General features: G+C 37.3%; 1 long non-coding RNA gene across 1 annotated transcript in view; it reads left to right on the top strand.

The window, feature by feature from the left end:
• LOC135973293 (uncharacterized) overlaps positions 1-16,339 on the top strand; it is a 53,934-nt gene extending 37,595 nt beyond the window's left edge. The window contains exons 2-3 of the long non-coding RNA XR_010590102.1: positions 1,746-1,849; positions 15,656-16,339. This is a non-coding gene — a long non-coding RNA (uncharacterized LOC135973293). The remainder of the gene's footprint in view (positions 1-1,745; positions 1,850-15,655) is intronic.
• The last annotated feature ends 2,072 nt before the right edge of the window (positions 16,340-18,411 follow it).

Below are 18,411 nucleotides of genomic sequence, written 5' to 3'. Positions count from 1 at the left end.
TGTTGACAAATATATTCCTTTAGTGCATTTATGTTGTCGCTATTGTGGTTTTCACCAGAACAATAACTATGAAATTTCTGAGATTTTTGTTTTTAATTGAAAAACTATAATTCCATGGTTAAAGCATGCTTCCAGGAGTCAGGAGATCAGGGTTAATTACCATCTGTGTGCTGCAATATCTTATTCATTAAAATGGGGATAATAGTCCTTTCCTGCATCATAAGGGTGTTGAGCACTTTACTTTAACAGTGTTTGTAAAGCACTTTGAGGCTCATGGATGGAAAATGCTACAGAAGTATGTTGTATTACTGAATGTCAGATGTAATGAGGTTCTACCGTGTCCTTTGGGGGACTGTTCTACAACCTAATGTTTCATGATACTTAAATTAAATATTCCCTTACCCGTTATCCTCACTTCCCTTACTCTGAGCTATAAGGCATGATCTAGCTTATAGTAGTGATGTAATGGAAGGCAGGACAATCACCTTTGGAACTGGTTAAGATAACTGCCTTGGTTAGTGTTTCCACAGTACAGAGAAAAGACATGACTGTAATGAATGCAAAGACAAATGTTGAGGCTACTGGACATTCTCTGAAACTAGGTCATTTGCTCTGGCTATTCAGGTCCCAAACTGACTGACACACATGCCTGATGCCATTTATTATCACACAGGACAAGTGGTTTCCATTCTCCAAGTCAGCCTAGTTTCAACGAGTTGAATAGATGACACTTATCAAAACAAACCGTCTATAAGGTGCCACAGGGCTCTGTGTCATCTATTCAGCTAACGGACGTATTGGAGCATAAACTTTCATGGGTGATGCTTTTTACAGATCCAGACCAACACGGCTACCCCTCTGATAGTTGAATAGATGACACTTATCAAAACAAACAGCTGTGCTGGTAAAGTGAGCTTGTAAATAGATATGAAAGGGTCATCCTTAACAATTTTTCAGATTTTTTTTTTCTGATGGAAACAAATTGGTCCAATATTGCTTACTTCTTTCTCCAAAACTGACCTGCTTAGCAGTGGAACATAAGCACTTTATAATCAGAATTTGTGTGTGCGTGTGCAGCTACTTATGCAAAAGCAGTCTGATCAGGTTTTCCCTGACTTCTCACTGAGTGAATTCTTTCATACTCCTGGGTCACTAATCTTCATTTTCCACACAATTTACACTTAAACACCCTGAAATCAAAGAAACGCTATTCATTATGGAGATGATTGTCTGTTTGATAAATGGGACAAACATTGGCGATCACAACCACTTTTGCACCCACCTCCAGTTGTAATAATTGCCAAAGGCCTGATTCCATGCAGTGGATTTCACTGACCCTATAGAGTGGATAAATGGAACATTATATCCTTGTGAATGACACACTTGGTGTTATCTGTAATCCTGTTTACAGGTGTGAATTGGTGCTTGCTTTGCTGTGTGGGACTTTGCTCATTTCCGATTGCTTTCTTGTTGCTAAGCGAATTGCTTTCACAGTAATATATTTTTGGAAATGTTTAAATGCTTTGTGTTGTGCTTATTTTAAAGTAACTTCTGCAAAGAAATGATGGACTAAAATGATGTATTCCCATGTGCTTTCAATTAATTGTAGTGTTTGCTTGTCTGACACATTTTAGTTTCCAGAGTTGAGGTAATTGTGAAGAGTCTACAATAGTAGGACTTCAAAAGGACAATAAGTCTTAGCCAGTGAGGCTCAGCAGCATTCATAGGTTTTGTTTTTCTTCTAGTGAACCTTTAGTAAATCCCTCATTTCAGAAGACGCATTACAATTGGAGTTCTGCATAGGAAATTTCTAAGAGCAGCTCAGCACTCCAGCCATTTCTACTGGACCGTAAGTATAAACAATCTCTATGTGACTATGCCATGCAGCTCAGCACCAATACAAGTTTTAGTGTGACTGCATACACAGTTTCTTTAGCAGTACTTATGAGACTGAGCACTCAGTATCATTTAAACTTGTCCACAAGACCAAACAAAATATTTTCCTTTTGTCACATATTCCATTCTTGAAGGCATGAGACAAACGCTGCTTTGTTGTTGTTCTCATTCTGTGCCCAATGGTTACTACTTCCATCTAGGTCAATGGGAGTTGGGGTTGTTCCACGCTATTGAGGATCAGGCCCTGTGATACTTTATGGCCAGCGCCAAGCAGGGATTGAAGGATGACTATGGGACTGGGATTTGGGACTTGGAATTTAGAACACCAGGGCTTATTTTCAACTGTACCATTTAACTTCTCTCTCCCTCCACTCCTCCTCTGTAAAATGTAAATGATACTTCACAAGAGTGTTGTGTGTCATGAGATTAAACTAACTTATGAGGTCCTCCATTACTATGGTGATGAGGTCTGTAGAAAAACATAAATATTTTAATAACTAAACATCATTAAATCTGGCTTGTGTATGAATAGGATCATAGTATATAGGAATAGGATTGTATCGCTTAAATTCTTTGACAGTCCTTAGTGGTTGTCACTGTGTTCTATGTTCTAGAATCCTCCAGAAACCAGGCTAGAGCTGCAGTGACCTAAGACAAACCTTGTATGTTTGTCTCAGAGGGGTAGCCGTGTTAGTTTGAATCTGTAAAAAGCAACAGAGGGTCCTGTGGCAAGTCTTGCATCTGAAGAAGTGAGGTTCTTACCCATGAAAGCTTATGCTCCCAATACTTCTGTTAGTCTTAAAAGGTGCCACAGGACCCTCTGTTGCTTGTATGTTTGTGTCTGTTTTGTAAACACAGCTTCTTGGGATAAAGCTGATCAAGACTTCAAATAAGGCATACATTTTTAATGGTCAGAGTAATTAACCAAAGGTTATGGTGGATTCTCCATCACTGACAATTTTCTATTTAGTCCAAGATGCGGATGGGTGGTAAACTGTGAAGGCTTTATTTTACTCATGCAGGGTAACATGATCATATTTGTCATATGCTAGCAAAACAGCTGTCCTTGAGGCCTGTAATATTGAAACTTGCATCGCTGCAACATTCTCTCTGGGGAAGTGTGTGTTTGTGGGTGAACTTATTTTTTATGACATACATAATTCAACAGAACATTATTCATAATTTTGTCAACACTTTCCTTGAGTGTTTGAAGAGGTTTTAAGAACTCTGAGAGTGGCAGAATCCTCTTTGAAACTTGATAGATGTGTTGAAGAAAGTTGAAAAGTAGTCTAAATGACAAAGTCCTGTGGTTTTGTCTTGAAAAATGTTGTTGCAGAATTTTGCCCAGAAGAAGGGAGGCAGGGAGGAGAATAGATCTCCTAGGAGTCAAAGATGGAGCTTTCTTAAATGGTTTAACTTTATACACTATAGAGAGCTTTCTCTCTTCTGTTCATCACTTACTGTCTTATTTTCTTCTCTGCACACTTTTTTCACTGTTTCATGGGAATAGCTACATGAGTATCTTTTTTTACACCATGTAGATTCTCCCCTGCAACATCTTGTAGGGGTGGTTGGGAGGTCTCTGTGTGTGCATAAGTAAGTAAATAGCACAATGAAATTCTGCTTAAAATATCCACTTCACTAGGTCACCTATATAGGAAAACACTTCAGCATATGCTTAATGACCACTAAATTCAATAGGACTTCAGCATGTTTTTAAGTGCTGTCTGAATAGGAACAATGGTTTAAGTGCTTTCCTAAATTGGTGTCTATATATCTACATAGATAGGCCTGGCAGTTCTAGAATCTTCTAATATGGGGAATCCAATATCTAGTCAAGGATAAGTCAAATATTTTACTGTCTGTAAGGTGCCTCTCTGGAACTTATGGGGGAGCAATATTAAAAGAAACAGTATTGGCGGCAACTGATGTAAAATGTGTTCTCTGAATACGCAGAGGCTTGTACATCCTGATGCAAGATAACTGATATGATAACACCAATGTGCCTCCTCCTTTAGTTAGAACCCATCTGTTGGTAAGGGTGTAATTCTGTCTCCATACACATTAAAACCTTTACTTCTCCACTAACACTGTCAAATATGGTGTCTATAGTGGAGAGTGGGTATATGATGTGGACATTGTCTCCTAGGACTATACTGACTTGATGCTTTTGGGGGGGATGGTATTTTCCTTTGTGAAATGATGCTTTGTTTTCATTGGTAAACATTTCTAAAAAACTGGATCACTAAAAATTAACCACCATGAAGAAGCTAGAATTGTCACTTGTACTCTATCAGACATGGGGGAAAAAAAACATTTTACAGAACTGTTGTGGTGACATGAAAGATGGTCTAATTTACAGCTGATACTTCAATAATCCCCAAATGATCCCCATGGTTAAATAATTGATTAGTCACTTTGTACATCCAGTGTCTCTAAGATATTCATCATATTACTTGGAGTAGTGACTTGAATCTATTTCCCACATCCTTGGTGAGTGCCCTAACCACTGGGTTTTAGGCTGTTCTCTCAGGGAAGGGTCTCTGCTTTTAACCAGAAATTCCATCCTGAACCCGAGAACCTCCGATTAAGATGTTGTTGAAACTATCCTTTCAATGAAAAGTTTCTATTTGCTTGCATTGGCTTTTTCTGATGTTTTTTTTAAATGTTTTGCCTAAAATCCTGACCAGCTCTACTTTATATGTTACATCAACACTGCAGCTGCAAAAAGTAGTCCTTGCTTTGCACAGTGCACTGGAATTCACGTCAGATGTTGGTTTTCTACGATTGACATTTAGTCTTTTTATGGACACAGCATTAAATCAGAATGATAATTGGTACAAAAAGGTCAATGTGTACTTTCATTCATTAAATGTAGAGAAACATTTTTACATTAAGTGATTTTAATCTAGATTTTTCTGGGGCTGTTTGTTTCTGGGGAAAAAAATCTCCCCTTCTCCCAAGGTAGGTGTTTAATATTAATGCCACCAGCCTTTTCTTTTTGGAGTAATTCACTTGGAGGCAGAGAACATGTGGAGAGTGTCAATTATTATGGAAGCTTCACCTGTAGCTAAAAAAAAGCAAATATTTCACTCATTCTTAGCCTCTTAGATTTGAAGAATGAGTCACCTAGAGCCATATAACTTTTTGAGCTATATAATAGAGTACTTTAGATCTCTTATTTTTTTTTAAACCAAAACTATATATGTGATATGAATTTAAAGGTATCTTAGTGTCACATTTGTTACAATATTTAGTCTTGCTAGTGACTTGGTCCAAGTTAAAAAATCTGGCCGTTGTACAGGTCTAAACTTGATGGCAAACTAAATTTGCATTAATAGTATATTGCAATTCAACTTTTTATTTCGGTCTTGCATAGACAGAAGTTCTCTATCACATTACTACAAATTGATCCTTTTTTTTTTCTTTTCAGGGCCTGGTATGATGCCAATTAAAGTTAATGGGGATTTTTTCCATTGACTTCAATGAGCATTAGGTTACGCCCTAAGAATATGATCTTCAATGTGAGCCTAGACTCAAAGACCCAGATTCTGCAGAACACTTAAGGAGAGGCTTAAGTTCCTACTGGTGATTTTAACAGGGGTTAAGATCTGTGCTGAATCTGGGCTCAAGACCATAAGTTTCAATGGGAGTTTTGTAACTAGAATGACTACAGATTGGATCTATGAATAGAAAAACTCTCATTTCGGTAGTTGCTGCAGTAGTGTATTATGGATCCAATCATGTATTCCTTGATCTTCCATTTCAATAGATGTTTTGGGTGTATAAGTGCTAAGTGTGATTTGTATGAAGTTTTGGATGAACCTAGACTGTGAACTAGAAAAGTCAATTGATCTGTAGAGATGTACGCCAGCTGAGATTCTGGCCCATTATCTCAATGAGAGAGAACAGTGACTCGTTCTGTAACATCCTGCCTCAGAAACCAAACAAAATGGCAGTTCACAACTGCTCCTACAAGCAGGAAGGTTCCTCTACATGTAAAAAGCAGCACACGGTAACTCTTATATTCCATGCTGGCTATGTAACTGATTTGTCCCAGTATTAACAAGAGGAGCTAAACTTGCTAGTTCTCTTGCACACTGGGAAGAAGGATAGGTGGGATAAGAAGAGACCCATCTATCTATTTTGAAGATTGACTTCTGGTAAGAAGCACTCTGCTTTCATTCAACTTCTTAGGTTGAATGCTATTTTGGGCACTGACTGTTCTCGTGTGTGTGTGTGTGTGTGTGGTGCCTAGCACAATATGGCCCCAATCCCTGACTGGGGTCTCTTGATGCTATCGCAAATAGCGTTCATTGGGGATTTTTCTACAAAAAAATGCCAGTTGGTCAAAACAAAACCTTTTTGTGGAACTCCATTTTGATGAAACTTGTGTGTCAGGAAGGTTTATCAGGACTAGGATGAAATCTCTGATCTGAGAGACACAGATATTCCAGACAGCAAATAGCTCAGGTGTTCTGGCACTCACTTGTGATGTGGGAGACCCAGGCTCAAGTCCCTTTGTGTATGTCTTCATTGTAATTAAGCACCTGCAGTTGGCCCATGTCCGCTGGCTCAGGCTACTGGGCTCTTTAATTGTTGAGTAGGTGTTTGATCCCAGGCTCTGGGACCCTCCACTACTTTCGGTGTTCTGGATCCTGGGATCCAGCCTGAACATCTACACCGCAATTAAACATCCCATGAGCCTGTGACAATTGACATGGGCCCACTCTGGTGGTTTCATTACAGTGTAGACATACCCTCAGATTCAGACAGAGCAGGGATTTGGGCCTGGGTCTCCCAGTTCCCAGGTGAATTCCCTATTAACCAGGCTATCAACAAGCCCATGGTGAGGGGGATATGTGATTTTTTGTGAAAAATTCTGAAAGGTTTTCATTTTGGTCCAATGCTGAGTGTGGGGTGGGGGAAAGTAATCTCACATTTTTGCAGAATGGGAAAACCATTTTTATACCACTTTAATTACAATAAAAAGAGTAAAGAATTTGGGAAAGAAGGAACACATTTGAAAAATCTGAACCACACATGTGAGTTTGAAAAGTGCCACACATTTTACTCCGATCATAGTCCCTTATGGCCCAATTCTGCTTCCATTGAAGTCAATTGCAAAGCTTCTATTGACTTTTTGATGGCGTATTACTAGGAATTAGATGTCTTACCCCACAAAATGTTAGCACCTTCTGCTATGTGATTAGTAGTCTCCTCTCCTCCCATTAAACTCAGTGGAAGTTTAGGATACTCAGCACCTTGAATGACGCACTCATAGTCTCACAGGATCATGACGTTTTTCCAGTTTTCAAGAAAACCACATACAGAAGCTGAACTATGCATGAAATCCTTTACTTCATTTTGTTGGTGGCCCTTGAGGAGCTAGTCTGCATAGAAATCAATACTTGGACTCAATTTAACAGCTGTAAATAATATCTGCAGCATAAAACTCTTGAGTATGGTGCTATAGCATGTCAGTGTAGGGGTATGCCTAGTAATGAAGCATTTAAGTGAAACTAGTAGTGTTCTATGCATGATTAATCATTTACACATCAGAACATCATCCATTAAAGGACCATACACAAACCTTAAGGTTTTTAGAAAATAGTTTGGTGTTTCTTGTCCTTTTTGGTATTACATGCACGTTTTTCGGTAGTACGCTGATACATTCAGTAACCTTCTGATAAAATAGAATCTGTGAATTACAGAATCTGTAGGAAAAGTAACACTAAAATATAAAATGCTTTGTGTTCCTGTACAGTTTATATGTACAACAGGTACAGTATTAATTAAATATCTATCACTGCATATTGACTCAGGAGGAAAAAAAGCCAGTTCTTTCAGAAACTAATGGCCATTAGGATAAAAAAGTATCCTGTAGAAATAGTGCATGACTGTTTCTTTCTCTAAAGTTTTTCAGCATATACGCCTGAGGGGCTCCTTGCATGGATCTCCTTGCACAACTGAGTTCCAATTTCATTATCCGTACTGATAATTAGATGAATCACCTATCTATAAACTCTATCTATATGTTATAGGTTAACAATAGTGTTAATAGAAACGGCAAATTTTTTTTTATTTTTTGAAAAAGCTTTTTGCTGTTTGCATAAAAATTGTTTAGAGGCACTGGTGTGTGTGTGTATGTAAAAACAAACATTGTAGTAGAATTAACAAATATTTATATGTATTCCAGTAATGCATAAAAGTCCCAGTTATGCATCAGAGCCCCATTGTGCTGGATGCAGCATATACACAGTGGAAAATATGGCCCTCTGACACAAAGAGGTTGTCGCTCCCCAACCCAAATATGCTCTCTGCTCAGAGGTGGTGGAACGAAGCATGCGGGGGATGCTGCAGTGCCCCCGGTCTTGAAGTAGTTTCCGTCACATACAGGGTTTACAGTTTGGTTCAATGGTTCTCAGCACCCCCACTATACAAATTGTTCCAGCGCCGCTGTCTGTTTGTTTTTAGCACTAGATTGCCTGTATCTTCCCTCCCTGCAATATTAGACAAAACCAGGTTATTTACCTGTGGTCACTCCTTTATTAATTCCATAGCTCCTCATAAAACATAGCACAGCAGAAGGAACCACTCTAGCTCTCAGAAACCACTGAAGTCTCTACTGCTACTTTTGGAACCAGTTCAACAGGTTAAATAAAAACATATTTTAAAATGTTCTCCAGAATACTTTAAAAAACAGACTAGAGCTGAAAATCCTTTAAACCAAAATTAAAAGTCCAGTATAATGCTCCAGGAGCAATATCACACAATGGAAGTCATGTAACAAAAGTTATGAAGAAGCATAACCACAGGCTCTTTATCTAGTTTTGAAGCCTGCCCTGACTTACACGCTGTGCAATTTCCTTGACTCCAGCAGGATTGCACAGATATAAATGTTGGAATTTGAATCCAAGGTAACCAACTTGGCAATTGGAATACAAAGTGACTCTTCACTCTGTATCCTGTTTTTGTCTGTAAACGGTGAGGTGAGGGTGTTGTGCAGCTCACTCCTGGCTCATAGTTAGGATGATCAAGTGATAGTCATAGTCACGGCCAGTTTCTTAGTAAGGTCACCAGACTGCAGCACTTCCTCTCACTCTCTGACATAACCATACTGCATGTCTTTGTGACATCGCGGTTGAACTACTTCAAATGAAATTCTGTACGGGGCTACTAAAGAAGCTTGTCAATTACCTGCGGCTAGTGCAGAATGCAGCAGGACAATTATTACGAAGGTTGGGTGGAGGGTTTTTGACCTACCCGCTGCTTTGCTCTGCACAAGCTGCTTGTTGGCGTTTTGATGGAGTTCAAGGTTTTAGTTTTAACACTTAAAGCTCTAAATAGACTGGGTCACTCACAACTATCTTGCTGAACTTCTGATCTTTAGGAATCTTTCATCTTGCCTTCTGAGATCTGAGGGTAGAAGGTTAATAGTCACGAGGGGTAGAAAGGAAGCTTAGGTTCAGCTTGCATCTTTGCTCCTGTACCTTCAGACCAGTAGAATTGCCCTCCTTTTAGATTTAAGAAGTAGCATAGGCCTGGTCTCTTAAGAGGTATAAAGTCAGGCCTCTGACTCCTTTTTACATTTTTTTTTTCATGTGAAGGCTAAAGGTTGAGTTGTAAAGGACTTAACACAGCCATAACGGCACATCTCAACATTCAGTATAGATTTATACCATGCACTACATTGCAGTTCATTTTCATGAGACTATGACCTCCACTGATGTCACAATCAGAATGTCCATATTCTGGTTCACCTAGTTCATAAATCTCAAAATGATCCCATATCCATGAATACTGTTGCTGATCCTCATCTCCCTTCCTATAAAGGCTAGAAGTTAATTCTTTCAAAGCAGCAATGACCTTGAGTTGTTCTAGCCACTGGCTGAATTCTGGCATCAGATTCCAAAATAAGACCGTCCATCTGCTTTAGTGCTATGGATTTATCTGAGTGACCAAATTTTTGTTCTGTTTAGAAAAACCTGGCTTCTGAGATGCAAACTGACCTATTGAAAAGAGACCTGGAAGTGTGACAGCTCTTCTAAGTAGAGAACTACTTTAATAAAACAGTTTAACAGCTTGTTAAAGCATCAGGCTAACATTTTATAATCCATACAGCTAGTATTACTGCTTTTATGTGACACTGAATGGTCTAGACTAGGGCTGTTAAATGATTTTAAAAAATTATCACGATTAATTGTGTGATTAATTGCACTGTTAAACCATAATAGAATACCATTTATTTAAATATTTTTGGATGTTTTCTACATTTTCTACAATATAAGCTTTAGAGCCTACGAGTCCAATCAGTCCTATTTCTTGTTCAGCCAATTACTCAAACAGATTTGTTTACATTTGCAGAAGATAATGCTGCCTGCTTCTTGTTTACAATATCACCTGAAAGTGAGAACAGGCATTTGCATTAAGAGACTGCTTATAACATGAAATATATGGCAGAATGAGGGTAAAACAGAGCAGGAGACATACAATTCTCCCCCAAGGAGTTCAGTCACAAATTTAAGAAATACATTTTATTTTTTTTTAAATGAGCATCATCAGCATGGAAGCATGTCCTCTGGAACGATGGCTGAAGCATGAAGAGGAATATGAATCTTTAATGCATCTGGCACATAAACATCTTGCAACGCCAGCTACAGTAGTGCGTTGTGAATGCCTGTTCTCACTTTAAGGTGATATTGTAAATAAGAAGCGGGCAGCATTACCTCCCAGTAAATGTAAACAAATTTGTTTATCTTCGCGATTGGCTGAACAAGAAGTAGGAGTGAGTGGACTTACAGGCTCTAAAGTTTTACTTTTTGTTTTTGAGTTCAGTTATGTAACAAAAAAAAAACATTTGTAAGTTGCACTTTCATGATAGATAGCATGACAGTACTTGTATGAGGTGAATTGAAATACTATTTTTTATCATTTTTACAGTGCAAATATTCAAAAATAATAAAGTGAGCACTGTACACTGTGTATTCTGTGATGTAACAGAAATTGATATATTTGAAAATGTAGAAAAATATCCAAAAATATTTAATAAATTTCAATTGTTGTTCTGTTTAACAGTGTGATTAATAGGGATTATTTTTTTGAGTTAATTGCGTGAGTTAAGTGTGATTAACAGCCCTAGTGTAGACACTATAATCTCTCCATAACAAATTAAAGTTTGTAGTGCACCTTAAATATTGTCAACAATTACATATTTAAAAAATATATATGGTTCAAGCAGGTTCAATTTATTAATAATTTTGAAGTTAGCCTTAATTTCATTCCCCCTTCTTAATCTGCTTTGATAACAAAAAACTCTCTCTCATACTTTTAACAGAAACAGCTCTATCTATCTATCTATCGATCTATCGATCTATTTTTGACTCCCCATTCCTTTCTTCAGCAAGGTCTTTCCAACTTCTTCTTAAAGTAGCTAGGCTTGACTGATGTGAGCTTACATTCTTGCATTTGTTGTCTTGAAACGCTGTAGCTGGCTGTCTATGTTGGACCAATAGGCTTGATCCAGTTCTTGCTGAGAACCATGGCAGAAAGAGATTCAAAAGGCTTTAGCACTGATTGAGAACAATTGGGAGCTGCCAAGCACTTCAAAAAACTTAACCCTGAAATTCTTGCCAGATTCAAGTTGTTTAGTGCATAGATACACTTTAAATCAGCTTCCAAGCTTTCCAATAATTGACCCAAACTCAAACTCTACTTTTTTATTTGCATCAACCTTTCTTTGATATTTTTACAGATCTGTTACAACTATTCCGTGTTTATATTTGTGAAGCTATAGTCTTAAAATGTGTGGCGTGAGCCTACAGCAGCTCTACCACCTGAATGAATGTGGGGAATAAGCTATTCTTGGCCATGGCCAGAGACTATACAGGGGCTTGTGTAACTTGATTCTGAGCTGACTTATTGCCACAGGTCAACTAACCCTTTGAGCATCATCACTGTCAGGGTAACAACACTTGTATTCCCCCTCTGTGGTCCAGCAAGGGCACCCACTCTAGACTTCCAGCTCCCTCAACTCTCACTTCCATTTGTCTCACTCCTTCCTGAACTGTGTTTTTCCATTCTGCACAGTTTCCTGCCCACCCTGTGATATCTTCAGCAAGACAGATTGCCTAAGTACACCTGCATCTCTGCTTTCCTTTCTCTTTAAAGGGTATGAATGAGGTAGTTGCTCACAGTTTTAAGTTTCAACACAGGTTTTTTTTTCCTAATCAAGTATATTTATTCTAAAGCTGAAAGAATTATACAAAACATCTACACATATGCTAATAAGCTTAGCAGAGATCTCACACACTCCCATCTCCACAAGGGCTCTGGTTGATATCAGTCCTCCCAACACTTTCCTAAGGATTGTGGCCCTCCTCTTGGAGAGAAACTGCTGTCAGTTTGCTGAATAAGAAAGAGGGTCTAAGTCAGCTGAAACACAGGCTATTTATCCAAGACTTTTTTTTCTTTTTCTGTTTTCTGGAGAATTCAATTTGAACTAGTCTCTGCAAGCCTCCTCAGGAGGTGGTACCTCTCTAGAGGTGTTTCAACCTGAGTGAATCTGCCTAATCACCCTACCTCCCCATTGTTCTTTGGTACATGGAAAGGCTATGGTTACTCTCCCCCATGGAATTGCATACAATCCCTGACCCACAATGATACATATGCTTAATACAGTAACTCTTCCAAAGATATTGCAGGAAACTGTCATATCTCTCACAACATCTGAAATATGGTCACACTGAGGTTCCACAGAACCTCTTATAAACTTGCCACCCCCAGGGTTGTCTATTCACCATCACATGGAGACAAACTAAATGGGCCCTCTAACCCTCAAAAAATCACAGGGACTTCATTGCAAGTTCCTTTCTTTTTACCCCACTGGAGCGACATGGAGGTTAGCCCCTCTTTCCATTGCGAGAGGGGCAGTATCTTTATCACAACAGGGCCCCTTCTCCTCTCCCTGACTACTCTGATTTGAAGCTATCTACCATGTGAACCATTGTCTCCCTTGGGCTATTGGTAAATGTATCTCCTTGGGATATCTAGGGAGAACTTTGTGTGTTTCCATATATGACATACCCAAAGACCTAACTGGCATGTATTGCAGGGCAGCAATGACTTAAATAACACCATCTATGGGGAGAGAGTTGAGATTCAAAGATTTTTCCCACAGGGCATAGAAGTAATGTAAACACATTTTTGGTCGCCTGTTCTCCACAAGCAATGCTGCATCTCCTGGTTGCAGAGTATTTGTAGGTTCCCCACTGCTCTTGTTTACCAAAATGACCGGCTGCAGAATTAGTTGGCACATCATACAGCTAGTTCATATGGTCTCCTATGCTGTATACACTTTTGTAACTATCTGGTAAGGTATATGAAAAGAGTTTTGCTTACATGGATATCTTGTAGCATCTCTAAGAAACTATTCCAATCAGACACACAGGCAAGGAACAAACTTTACAGGTGATTATGAACAATTTCTAAAAAGAACTGTGCCACAACGAAGAGGACATTTTCTTCCAAGATCTAACAGTCTCCATATTCAGTTACAGATAATCTTAAGTGTTGTTTTTAGTAGAGGTACCTGGTGTCTCATGGTATTACAACTATATAAAAGGAAAATATCCTTTTAAGGTTTCCTTAACAATATTAAAGTAAGTAGTTTTTTCTTGGGTCAATCTCCCTGTTTTGGCACAATTATTATGCAAATAGTATCTAATTCAGAGGGCAAGAAGTGTGGAACTTTGAGATCATATTCTGCCTGAATCTGAACTGTTCATATCTTATCTATATTATCAGCTTGTGTGTGGTTTAAATAATAAGGCTTCTACAATATCTTTATTAGCTAAGAGGTATTACTACTAACCATTTATTTAAAGTTATTGCAAATCATTTAAACATTTTACTGTGGGGAAGGGGGGAAATAATCCTCATTTCCTCTCCCTTCCTTCACCCCATTTTAGTATAAACTTTTTATTAACAAATTATAACCCAAACTCTCTTTTTTTGCTCAGTGTAAAATTCCATTTTAGACGATCACGGCATGAGGGTTATTTATATATATAATAATGTTGGATAATAAACAGGCATACATGATTTCTTCTTTCTTTATGCAAATGTATATTTTATTGGTATGAACACAAAATTTGTCCTTCTTTTCAGTGGTTTTAAAATCAAATTTATTTCTGCTGATTTGAGGATGTAAATGAAATTTTACATGAGAGGAAAAAATAGTATTCTCTAGAGTGTGGTAATAAGATTTGTCTGAGTTTTCACCAAACATAGAATATGGTAGAAAAGAAGAAAAAAAAATCCATCTGATTTTTTCAGTGTATAAGCAGTACAAAACAAACAGTTGGCATACAAATTCTCATTTTGTTATTGTCTAATGCACATCTATGAACTCAAACTCATAGTGGGAGGTGACGAAACTATTCTGAATAACATTGGTTACATACTTGGTGTCTTTTTGGCAAGCAAATAGTATGTAAACAGATCCTAATTTTCAAATGCACTTGTTACTCATGAGAATTCACTGAACAGTTTGAAAGAGTTTTCAGGCTATGGTTTGATTAACTGTTCACTCAGCTATTTCTGTTGTATGGGTAGTTGGTCACCTACATCTCATGGTACTGTTTCTGCTTCCTGATTGGCTGACTAAACCTATGTGAACAAAACAAGAGTAAATAACAAATTACAGATCTCTTCCAGTTTTGTTAAAAAGAATTATTTGAGGTCTGGGAAACATTCCTTTATAATGAGAGACTTAAGCACTTCAAATCACCTCTTGGATTTTTTTTTTTATCACTCTACAAGCACCTACATGGATAATGAGATTTTTTTGGAAGGAGGTGGTTCTTTAATCTATCATGCTCTGCTTTTAAAGGGTAGTGAGAATTCAGAAATTCGGCAGGGGAAAAATACTGAGTGAAGACAACACAGGTCAGAAGAGAACAGGTCTGGAGAATATTTGTTATGCAGGATGTCAGACTAGACTTGTTATGCAGGATGTCAGACTAGTAATAGTCCTTTCTGGCCTAAAAAAAAATCTATGAAGGCATTTTGGAAACAAGATTTCTTGGGAATTGAAGTTTCTTTTGTAACAATACCACTGTGACTTAGTTATCTTTGCTGCCCCACACCCCATTTCTGCACTGAGTGTATCTTGATGGGGAAAGAGAATATGATCCTTGTTTTCAGTTTATTTTTTCTGCTTGTAGTATATGTTGTCTTGACAACTTCTGTTGGAAAGAATTTGGTTTATGTATTAACCAAGACCAAACAAACTCTGTTAAAGAAAACATTGGAATCAAGTGTTGGTACTGTGTTAAACACAGGGACAAAATGTACAAATCCTGTAATTATCCATATTAAACAAATTTTAATAGATAAGATATAGATCCAAACAACTAGCTTTGAACTTGGTTGTTTTCTCAATGGCATATAGAAGAACATACTATGTTCACCTTTGTTCCTAGCTTTACATCCTATTGCATAGCATTAGTACATGAAATTTCTCTCAACATTATGTCAGTGTTGTGAAGTTTAATTTGAGACATCTTTGATTATATTTGGCTATAAAATGACAAAAAATAAACAATGTTGTATGAAGCACACTGTACACAATGTTGATGAAAATTCAATTTAGCTTTGCTCTGACTGGCCTATCATGTTGAAAAATCAGTCCAATAAAGATATGGCACAATAAATTTCCACAAAACAATTAATGTATTTTCTTACTTTTTCACTGAAGCCCAAGAATGCATGCCCTAAGATAATCTTCAGCAGAACTATAGACCGAAAGAGAGCAGTTCAAGTAACCACAGAATAGGAGCACAGCATACCATGTGTCATGGACTACATTACTGCAAGTATAAGATGACTAGAAGATATTGCAAAATGCATGTGATTATGGACACAAATGCATAATACTGCTTCAATTGTAATGTATAGACATATGCTATGTATTGTAAGGTGTATTCACACAAATAACGGAATTAAGTTTGAATGTGCAATCTTAACTTTTGGCATTTCTTCACTTTAACATGTTTAACGATGTTTAAATTCCCATCATTGTAGTTTGCTCTAGATACAGATAAATAAAGTGTACAACTGTCTATCAGATGTAATGGCAGGGACAGGCTGCATTTAAAGAACTACTTCTACATCCCAGACTAGTCTAGACCAAAAGTAAATACATTGTTTTAAAACATAAATATTCAAAGCTACAGGAAATTATCATTTTGCAAACAAATAATTCAAGGTTAGATTGTTCAGCCTTGAGAGTCAAGACTTCAAAATTATTAAAAAGATATTAAAGTCCCTTTAATTCTGACATACGGCTTCCAAGGCAGGAAAGGGGCATATCACCAATATCTACTAAAGATCTTCAAATTTTTAAACATGAAGTATTCTTTAGATATTTTACTTTTCAAACTAGTGACTTTTGAAAGTAATGTAGCAGGTATTTTATTTTAAAATCCTATAGAGGCTCTTTTGATTATATTAAGACAAGAACTAAACAAAAGTTTAAAAAAACTAACAAACTAGAATTATGATGAAAACAAAACTTTTTAGGGAAAGAAAGAGCTAAAATATTATGTCAGAAAACCTATACTAAGAGAAATTCTATCTTGGGGAATCTGTTCAATAGCTTAAGATTTAAATTCCTCTGCACCTTTTGCTATTTTGTTTTTGATAACTAATTGTCAGTTTAATATCAAATTGGGAAGAATTATTTTCCTCACAGAACCAACTCCTGTTTAAGGAAAGATTACTTGTGCAAACATTTTGGGGTGAAGGGTAAGATGAATTAGTCATTCTGACAGGAAGGTATGAATTACTCAGAATAAACAAAATAAAAATATTAATGTGGGACACATCACACTGATGTCCAGACTATGCATAATCCCAGAAATCATACGTAAATTTAGAACATTCTGTTAGCTGTTCAGCTTTCATCTTTTTTTGAAATGCTAAAAGCTCTTCTATTTCTTGCAGGCAGAGAAATTGCTGAAACTAGCACTACTTTTAAGATAAGCTCAATAAATTGGTGCTATCAATGCAATATTTTCATGTAAGCACATACAATAGTTATTCTTTTTTATTCCTAAAATTCAATTAGAATGTAATCAGACTTAATTTTGCAAAGAAAGCGACTATTTCTGATTGGATTTTTGCTCTGAGTGATTCAGTTGGCGTTCGCAAATATATATTTATTTGCTAAGGTTGAGTAACACGAACTGGAAATTAGTATATAATGGCATATTGCTCTTGAAAGACAACACAATGAAGTAAAAATAAAGAACTAACAAGATCTACTACCGGAAACTTGATGAAGTTAAATGAGGAAGAAAGAAATCATCCAGTCCTAAAGCTTATGGAAGATATTAAGTGGGGAATGTGTTGTGTATAACATAAATAACAATCATATGAAAGATCTGAGATCGAAATACAGTGTCTAAAATTCCATCATTGATGTGTTACATATGCCCCATTTCTACACTAATGACAACAGTCTAAATCCTGATTGCCTTGCTCAAGTGATGGTTAGTCATTGTATTCGGTGGGACTATTGTTCATCTGATGCATGTAATCAAATATGTGGAAAATATTTTAAGTTAAGCATTAAAGATCACTTCTGGATCCTTTAGGTTCCTATTCTTGAAACTGTTTCTTTTGGTATATAAAAGGAGGCTCCTAAACCTATAGCTAGGCACCAAGATAAGTGTTCATATCATTAAAAGTTCGGATGACCTATCCCCTGACCTTATTGGGTGTTGCTAGGTACTCAGCATATTTTTTCAAATAAGGCTCCTTAGTGCTTGTCTACATGCTTGTGGGTGGTAAGCTGGGGTATACATTTACTCTGTACTTGCCTGCCTTGCATTAAGTCCACCTTTTCACGTTCTGTATGTGTATATATATCTCCTTACTATATGTTCCATTCTATGAATCTGAAGAAGTGGGCTGTAGCCCACGAAAGCTTATGCTCAAATAAATTTGTTACACTCTAAGGTGCCACAAATACTCCTGTTGCCACACGCTAAAATTTCCATTGCACACCTAAATCTACCTCCTTTTGATAAGCCCTTACTCTGGTGCCTAAAATCACGTTCCTCCTCTTGAAAACCTTTGCCACTGACCTCCCATTAACTACAATGGAACCATCTTGTGGCTTCGTTATGCTCAGCATGAGTAAGGTGCACAGAAATGGTCCCTAAATTAGCCTTCTGATGTCCACTAAATTTGTGAGTTACAATCTTAGGGACCCAATTTGTTGGAAATATAGGAAACTCTTGATGTTCCTCATGTATAAAAATTGTCTGTCTACACCTGGATAGGATGGGAGATGGTTTTTGGTCAATTTCTTCAAAAGTTTTCAGATTTTCATCCGTCATTTTTAATCAAAACTTTCTAAGCAAAATGTTGACCATCTCTAGTATTACTATTGCTGCTTTCTCCATAGGCTCTGTTTGGAGACAGCATCTTTAACCTATGCTGGGGGCT

Source organism: Chrysemys picta, chromosome 8, assembly GCF_011386835.1.
Source record: "Chrysemys picta bellii isolate R12L10 chromosome 8, ASM1138683v2, whole genome shotgun sequence".
NCBI lineage: Eukaryota > Metazoa > Chordata > Testudines > Emydidae > Chrysemys > Chrysemys picta.
Note: the sequence above shows the minus strand (reverse complement) of the source record. Positions and strands in the feature narration are given on the sequence as shown.